The sequence below is a fragment of the Silene latifolia genome, chromosome 2 (genome assembly GCF_048544455.1).
Source record: "Silene latifolia isolate original U9 population chromosome 2, ASM4854445v1, whole genome shotgun sequence".
In the NCBI taxonomy this organism is placed as follows: domain Eukaryota; kingdom Viridiplantae; phylum Streptophyta; class Magnoliopsida; order Caryophyllales; family Caryophyllaceae; genus Silene; species Silene latifolia.
Window position 1 is genome coordinate 77,420,525 of NC_133527.1, and position 8,629 is coordinate 77,429,153.

Here is an 8,629-nt window from a genome sequence, read left to right on the forward strand (position 1 = left end):
ATATACTCTTTATTCCTACATCCTTGGTCATCAATTTTGCCTTCCTATTTATACTAGTCCATCTAATATCATCAAAAAGCTTCCAAATATGCACGAGAGACAGGAATTTCTGCCTAATTATCTTCCTTCCTACAAAACATACGAAATACACTAGGAAAGCAAAATAGAAAGCATTTGACGGATAAAATGGCTATGGAATGTTATAATAGTATGCAAACTAGGCTCAATTAGGGAACTAAATGTGCGCAAATAATATTCACATCATTAACTAAGGGCTTAAATGACAATTAAGTCCCTAAGAAGAAGATTAACGCCTTGCAAGTCCCTAAGGAGCCTCACGACCTCACTATGTTGGACGTTGTACTGGATAGGGAGTCGCCCGGTCTTGGTATGAGACCCTCGGTCTGAGCTTCGAGACGCCCAGTTTGTTCTTGGGACGCCCGATCTAAGTCTCGAGCCGCTCAGGCTACTCCTGGGATGCCCGGATCATTGATCAGCATAGTTTCCTCTTCTTTGACTGCCCGAAGATTCGTGGGGATCATTGAGGGATCGTAGGGGTCTTCACCATTGCCCATTCTACTTGTTCTACATACTTAGGTCTTTAGTTTTGGCTTCCTCCTTTTTGCTTGGTCGTTAGATGCGATCCATTTAGCTCCAAATTACTCCATAAATGCAAGGTTAGCATTCCTCTCCTACCAAGGACACAAAACCTCAAAGAATATGCAAAGTGGGAAGCTAAAAATAAGAAACGACCCTAATACATGCAAGAAAGCATAGGAATGAGGCTAGTTCAAGGACTAAAAGTGTGCAAATATGAGTCACATCACACGTCCTCCACCACTACCTTGGGGTAAGCATTAGATCGGTCAGCTAACTGTATAACTACCCAAGTCTCTACCAAAGAACCAAATTTAATAGAGTTATAAAGGGAATAGGGGATCATATTAATAGATGCACCTAAATCTAGCATAGCTCTCTCAATTCTAGTGTCACGCAAAGTGCAAGGAATAGTGAGCATGTCAGGGTCACCGAATTTCGGTGGCAATTTTCGTTGAAACATAACGCTAACATGTTCACTAACCTTGACTTTTTGGGCACCTTTCAGTCTTTGTTGTCTTTTTATAGTATACAACTCTTTCAAAAATTTAGCATAGCTAGGTACAATTTTCAAAAGATCAAGAAAGGGTAATGTTTACCTCACACTTACGGAATGTCTCATAAATATTTTTTTTGTTCTGAATCCATCTTGTAGACTTGAAAGCATTATGAAATGGAACATCCGCCGCCTCCAATATTGGTTCAACAATAACCACAACTTGTAACAGGTTCTGGAGTTGCACTCTCACCTTTCTCAACCACAATCCTCTATTCTTCGTGCAAGATGGCACTCTTGGACTTTGCTTTTGGTTTCTCAGCTTCAACCAATTGCCTTCGGTTTCTAAGTGACACCGCACTTACATTCTTTGGATTTCCTACCATTTGAGACTGTAGTACTTTAGAATCTCTAGCTAAGCTCCAACCGATTAATGGATCTCGCCATTTGCCCCAATTGATTCTCAATATTTTGAATACTAGCCTTGTTCTCCTTTTGATTTTGAATAGCTGTTGCTTGGAGAGTAGCTTGACTAGTAACCAATGCTCGTATCATGTCTTCAGTTGACATTTGACCATTATGAGGAGGTTGAGTCAGAGGTATATTTTGAACTAGTGATCAAGGTATAAACCGAGTCTTAGGTTGACTAGATTGGCCACTTTGTCCAAAATGTTGGGTGTTTTGAGATCTGCCCCACCGAAAATTTGGATGTGCTTTCAACCCGGGATTGAAAGTGTAAGAGTAAGGATCTCACTTCTTCTGTGGTGTGCTCTCCCATACTCCATTCACCTCTTCTTGAGGACCTTCTTCCATGAGTAGAAAATGCTCACTAGGATGTCCATCGAAACAGATTCCACAAACCATTGCCATCTTTTTCCCTGACATCATATCCTTGATTTGAGATGTCAAATTATCAACTTATTCTTCAAGATTGGAAGAAGATGAACCCACAGAATTTACTCCACGCTTCGTATATTTTCAAGCAAAATCCATGGAGCTCTCAGTCAACTCACCAATGATCGTCCAAGCCTCAGGCGGGCTTTTGTTTACAATATTTCCACCAAATTCCGCAGACACAGTACGGGCATCTTCCATGCAAAGGACTCCACAAAAGTACATGACAAGGTCTTGAGCGGTATACCCATGGTAGGGATATATAGTACATAACTTCTTGAAACGTTCCAAGTACTCATACATAGTATCACAATCCCTCCGGTCGGTATTACTAATTTCCTTCTTCAGTTGAGAGGCTCGAGATGCATGAAAGTATTTTTTCAAGAATGCCTTTTTCATCTTCACCCATATATCAATACTTGAAGGTGGCAAATAGTACAACTAATCTCGTGCAGAATCCTTAAGAGAAAATGGAAAGGCTCTCAATTTAAATTGTTCATCAGTAACTGTAGCTGGCTTCATGCTTGAGCAAACTGTAATACCCACCCTGTTTAAGGACTTGTTGACTGACCGTTTGACCAAGAGAGACCCGTGGCAAGGGATATAGGAAAGGATAGGAGACCTACGCTACTGTTTACTTGACCTAGTAGGGGTTACACGGCCGATGGTAACACTCGACCGAGTATGGCTTACTCGGCCGAGTATGAAGATACTCGACCGAGTATCACGGCTGTTACCACGTAATATAAAACGCGAGATCGTAAAACTTATTTCTTTTTCGATGGTTGTTTTATATTTCTAACCATAACCTCTCTCTCTCTCTCTCCTACCTATCACCCACCCCTCTACTCTTTCACTTAGCCTAGACACTAAACCAAGAAGGGGGAATGGTTCATGCTTGGAGTCATCGAGTCAGGATGTCATCGTTGCCGACTTCAGTCCGCGTCTCAAGGTAAGTCATTGTTTTGTTGTTGTCTTTCAGTAGGTTTTTGGGGTAGTCTAGTAATAGGATATGGTTACTACTTGTAGGATTCGCCTCGGAGTCTTGTCTGACTAGTTGTTGGATGCACTTTCATGGATTAGCGATAAGGTAGAGTTTCCCTAATCGGTCTACTGTATAATTGATTTAATGCATTGTTGTGATTGATTTATATGATTCTTGTTGTTTATTGATTGTTGTTGGTGGATTGGAGTATGAGTGTTGGTGATGAGATGATTGGTGTTGTTGCAAGGTGCGTCCTCGTCTGAGTGGAGTCACTTGCGGTAGTGGCCTCACGCCCTTGATTTGCTCTTTGTGGAACCCGCCACAGGAGGGGATGTGCACATTAATGAACAGGGTTATCGCTCGTTTCTGAGCGGGGCTTAGGTGGGCAAGGCTGCGGTCCCCCACTAGAAAGGCTACACACTTTGGTGTGTAGTCAGTCTGGAGATGTGATTGGGAGTGGAGGTGAATTGTGGAATAGATGATTACCTTTATCTTGCTTTGTCTTATCTTGATTATTCAGTGAACTGACCCCGTGTTGTGTTTTCAAAACTGTGGTGATCCATTCAGGGATGATGAGTAGTTGGTTTAGCATGTACAACTATTCTTAACGCTTGCGGGGCACGGAAGGGAATTGAGTCATCACACTACCGAAGTAGATGTCGCCGTCACTCACGTTTAGTAGTCCTTGTAGTTGGTTATGTTGTATCTTTGTCACGTTGTTCTATAATGTAAAGTATTAAGCTATTTCTTAAATGTTCTACTATTGTTTGTTTAATCTACTTACCTTGGGAAACCGAGATGATAGCACCTTTATACACTGGGGTGGTCCTTGGTAAGGCACCTTGGTGTATGGGGGTGTTACATAAACAATATGGAAATCCAACAAATGCTTATTGGGGTCCTCTCCACTTAGACCGTTGAAAGTGGGCAGTTGACGAATCAGCCCCGACTTCAACTCAAAAGTTCCATTCTCACCTAACTGAGGATAAGTAACACAAAGAGGTTGTTGGGTGAGATCGGGTGCTGTAAGTTCCTTAATAGTACCAGCCATAATAAAAGACTTACCAGATTTTTCAAAAATTTCCGAATTGTCAGAATCGAAATGCAAATCGCCGAATTCGCTACCTTCAGGAATAGCCACTATTACACCTCGTTTGTTCTTCCGTAACCTGAAAAGAGTATGCTCAATCTCTAGATCGAAAGGCTCGAGATTTAGATTAGAAATACGAGTATTATGCATAAACCTACTCAAAAACAATTAATGCCAATTCCCCGGCAACGGCGCCAAAATTTGACAGGCTTGAGTTGTATGCCCCAAATTAATAATTTATATCACTTAACTCCTTAGTACTAAACAAGTAGTAAAGCAAAAATAAGGGTCGAACCACAAGGAATTGGATTAATCATAAATGAAATTAAAGTGTAGAAAAGAGCGACGCTTAGTTAAATTAAGAATCGTAGTAACTATCTAGGGGGGGGGTGAGTTTCGTTTATAGACTAAACTAATAATGAATTGAGAATAAGCAGTAAAGTTATAAATAATTAAATATGAAGAAATATCTTCACCCAAATTAGTATTCACTACTAAATAATTAATGACCCGATCATTGACTACAATCAATTACCGACCTTGAGAAATCTATTACAATATCTAATAAAGTTCGGTTTTATCAAAAATGAATTTCTCATCTAATTTTAGTGAAGAAAATCAAATCGGTTGCCTTTAATCACCCTTTCTATTACTAACCCAAATCACGCAATTCTAGTTCAAGTAATTAGAAGCATTGATGTGACTCATATTTGAGCACATTTAGTCCCCGAATTAACCTCGTTCCCATGCTTTCTAGCATATATTAAGGTCATTTCTTATCTTTAGTTTCCCATTTTGCATATTCTTGAGGTTTTGTGTCCTTGGTAGGAGTCTATCGCTAACCTTGCATTTATGAGGCGAAATGGAGCTAAATGGATCGCATCTAATGACATAGCATCAAGGAGGAGACCGATACTAGAGGCCTAAGCAAATAAATAGAGTAAAATAGGCAATGATGAAAAGATCCTTGCATCCCCAACACAATCCCCGCGGATTGTTAAGGAGCTAAATAAGAGAAGAATCCTGTGCCACGATCCGAGCGGCCCCAGCTCAGGACGAGCGGATCAGAGCAACGATCCAAGCGTCCCTGAGCATGATCTGAGCGTACCAAAGCACAATCCGGGCATCCCGACTGCCAGCCCGAGCGGGTCTCCTTACAGGACAAGCCGTGCTTTAGGTGAGGACGAGCGGATCCTGGTGGGAGTTGCAAGCATGATCCGCCCATGTCCCTCGGGAGTTGCATTTCCTCAAGCTTCTCTTAGGATCTTAATAGTCATTTAAGCCCTTAGTAACCCTAATCCTTGTACTTAATTCTAGTATAAATATCCCTTTGTACTACCTAGATTAGAATCAAGTTTTAATCAAGTTTCAATCAAGCTTTAATCTCATTTTAATCAACTCTTAATCCTCTCTTAATTTAGTTGTAATACATTTCTCAATATTAATTACATCTTAATCTTCCTTAATTCTCTCAATTGTTCTTAGTTTTATTTGGGTAATTAGAAGATTATTGGGGTTTATTGGAGGATTGACAACCTTCCATCTATCATCAAGTACTTCTATTATTCTTTGCTTTATTATTTGGATCATCTTCATAGGTATAATTCCTTTTTACCTTTGTTTAATTATTGTTAATCACATCATTTATTCATCATGTTTTGCTTTGTTAGTATGATTGAGAACCTTGTTAGTATGCTAAACATAATCATGATTGAGTAGTTCTTTAGCTAGGGTTAATGGGGAATTAGGGGAAACAAACATGAGAATTGATCTATGCTTAATCTAATATATTTTCATAATTAATTTGCTTGCTTGTTCTGATTTCAACCTATGCACATGTTATGTTTGATGAAATGCGAGCCTATGAATCCTTGCATTTTTTACCCATCTCCTATCTTTTCAATGAGACTTGTAAGACATAAACCAACTCGAGCCTCATTAGACCATGCATAAGAGTTGAATAGGGGGAGAATAAGTCGACTTGTAGGTGTTGTACAGTCTAGACGACTCAGCTCCGGGACCTAAATTCTCCTAGGGATTGTAAGATATACACTAACTTGATCCCATCACAACAATAAGTGCTTGCATCTATTTGAGAACATGTTTGTATAATCTATTTCCATGTATCCCCTATGAACCCATGACACCCTCGTACTTTTAATCAATTGTTTTCAACCCCTTTATTTGCTTTACTTACATCTTATTGATTAGTTTAGACCACATCTCATCTCAAACCCAATTTGTGACACCCTAAGACATAGCTACTTGCAATTGAAAATCCTACATCAATACCCGTCCCTTGGGATCCAACCTTTACTTACCTCTTTGCTAAGAGTAGTTTGTGAAGTTATAAATATTGTTTTGGTTGGTAGCTTTTGACAACGAGTTTAAACCGAACCAAAAATGGCGCCGTTGCCGGGGACGGTGTTCAATTGATTTGATTTTCGTTAATTGTTTTTAGTTGTGTCTTTATTTACCTTGGGGAAGTTAATCTCCTCAAGGTTGTTCTAATAGTTTTTGAGTTGTTTGATATTTTGCATGACTAGGAGATCACAAGGTAATTTATTACCTATTGATTTCGAAATTGAAAGGACCTTAACCAACAATAGAAGAGTTGTTAGAGGTACTTCAAGAGTTGTAGGTATTGGTGAGATTGTGGACATTCAACCAAATAACATTCAGTTTGTCAACCCTTTTGCAAGAGAAGGAGAGGATAACCCAATTCAAAACCCACCACAAAATCAACCTATAATGCCTAAATTTTCATCACATTCCGTACCAACCGAGGAAAACCTACCAAACGGTACTCCTACACCACCATATTTAACCGGTAATTTCATTGCCAAATCCGCATTCATACAATTAGTTGAGAGAAGCCAATTTGGAGGGATGCCTAGTGAAGACCCTCATTCACATATGGAGAATTTTTGTGACTATTGTGATGCAATTTCTCAAACCGGAGTTACTCAAGACCAAATCTGATGGGTATTGTTTCCTTTTTATTTAATCGGTACCGAAAAGCAATGGTTAAAGAGCCTAGACAAGGCTACCCTTGGTATTGATTCATGGAAGAAGTTAGCACTTGCCTTCTACAAGAAATTCTATTCTCCGGAGAAGACTAATATGTTAAGAGCCCAAATCACCGGGTTCAAGCAAAGGGATGAGGAATCATTATATGAAGCATGGGAGAGATTTAAGGACACTTGTCGTTCTTGTCCACACCATAGACTTAGTGAGTGGTTCCTTGTGCAACAATTTTGGAACGGCCTATATGAAGACTCCAGCAATGTTCTTAATATGGGATCCAATGGGATGTTTACCGAAGTTGATGACAATCAAACATGGGCCAAAATCGAAGAGATGGCGGTTCATAATTCCCAATATAGTAGGCCTCGAAAGACCACAAGAGGATGAAAGCATGAAGTAGATTCCATCACTCAATTGGGTGCTCAACTAAGTGCTCATATCGACACCATCAATTTGAAGTTTGAGAAGGCCATGGCTAAGCTTGATGAAGCTTCCAAATCACCCAAACAACATGTTAATGCTATGGTGGCATCATCCTCAATTCCAAGTGGAGTATGTGAAAGTTGTGGAACCTTGGGACATGATCAAAATGAATGTAGGGAAACAAGTGAACAAGTCAATGCTTTCCAAGCATACAAGAGTGGCACCCCTTATTCCAACTACTATAATGAGAACACCAAATTCCATCCAAATCTTTCATACAAGATCCAAAATGTCCAAACCCCCCAACAAACATACACCCCACCTCTAATGAGAAACCAAGCTCAAAGACCCTTTTTCAACCAAAGCCAAGGTTACCAAAATCAACCTTCCTACAACCAGTCAAATGACCAAAGCTTTGATGTTCAAAAAGCGGTCCTCCAAATGCAAAAGAACCAACAAGAATTTTTCACCCAAATGCAAAAATATAGCCAAGCTAAAGATATCACCATCAACAACATTCTTGCCCACACCAAAATGTTAGAAACTCAAATGACTTAATTAGCATCTTCTAGCTCTCAAAGACAAAAGGGGCAATTACCGCCTCAAGGTAATCCCCCAAGACATGAGACGATTAGTGCCATCCATTTGAGGAGTGGTACAAGATATGAGGGGCCGAAGAGGCCAATTGATGAAGATATTGTGGATGTTAGTGATAAGCAAGGAGTTGTGGAGAACTCTAAGGAGGTAGATCCTACCACCAATGAAATTTCAAAGAAGAAGAATAAAGAGAAGGCTAAGGAAAAAGAGCCTATTGTAATTAGACTTCCATTCCCAAGTCGCCAAGCTAAGCCTAAGCTTGATGACCAACTTGGAAAGTTCATGAAAATTGTGAAGAACTTAGAAGTCTCAATCCCATTCACGAAATTGATCAATCATGTTCCGGCTTATGCAAAGTACATGAAAGATATTCTTACCAAGAAGAAATCCATCCGAAAGTTGGAGACTATTGCCTTTACCAAAGTGAGTAGTGCTATTCTTCAAGGGAGTTCCCCTCCAAAGCTTAAATATCCAGGAAGTTTTTCTATTCCTTGTACCATTGGTGACACTACAATCAACA

The 8,629-nt window shown here is 39.8% G+C and overlaps 1 non-coding gene across 1 annotated transcript; it reads right to left on the bottom strand.

Moving 5' to 3' along the window:
• Positions 1–7,185: 7,185 nt before the first annotated feature.
• Positions 7,186–7,293, bottom strand: LOC141644915 (small nucleolar RNA R71). Its single transcript, XR_012544516.1, has one exon. It is a non-coding gene; the product is annotated as a small nucleolar RNA R71 (small nucleolar RNA).
• Positions 7,294–8,629: the final 1,336 nt, after the last annotated feature.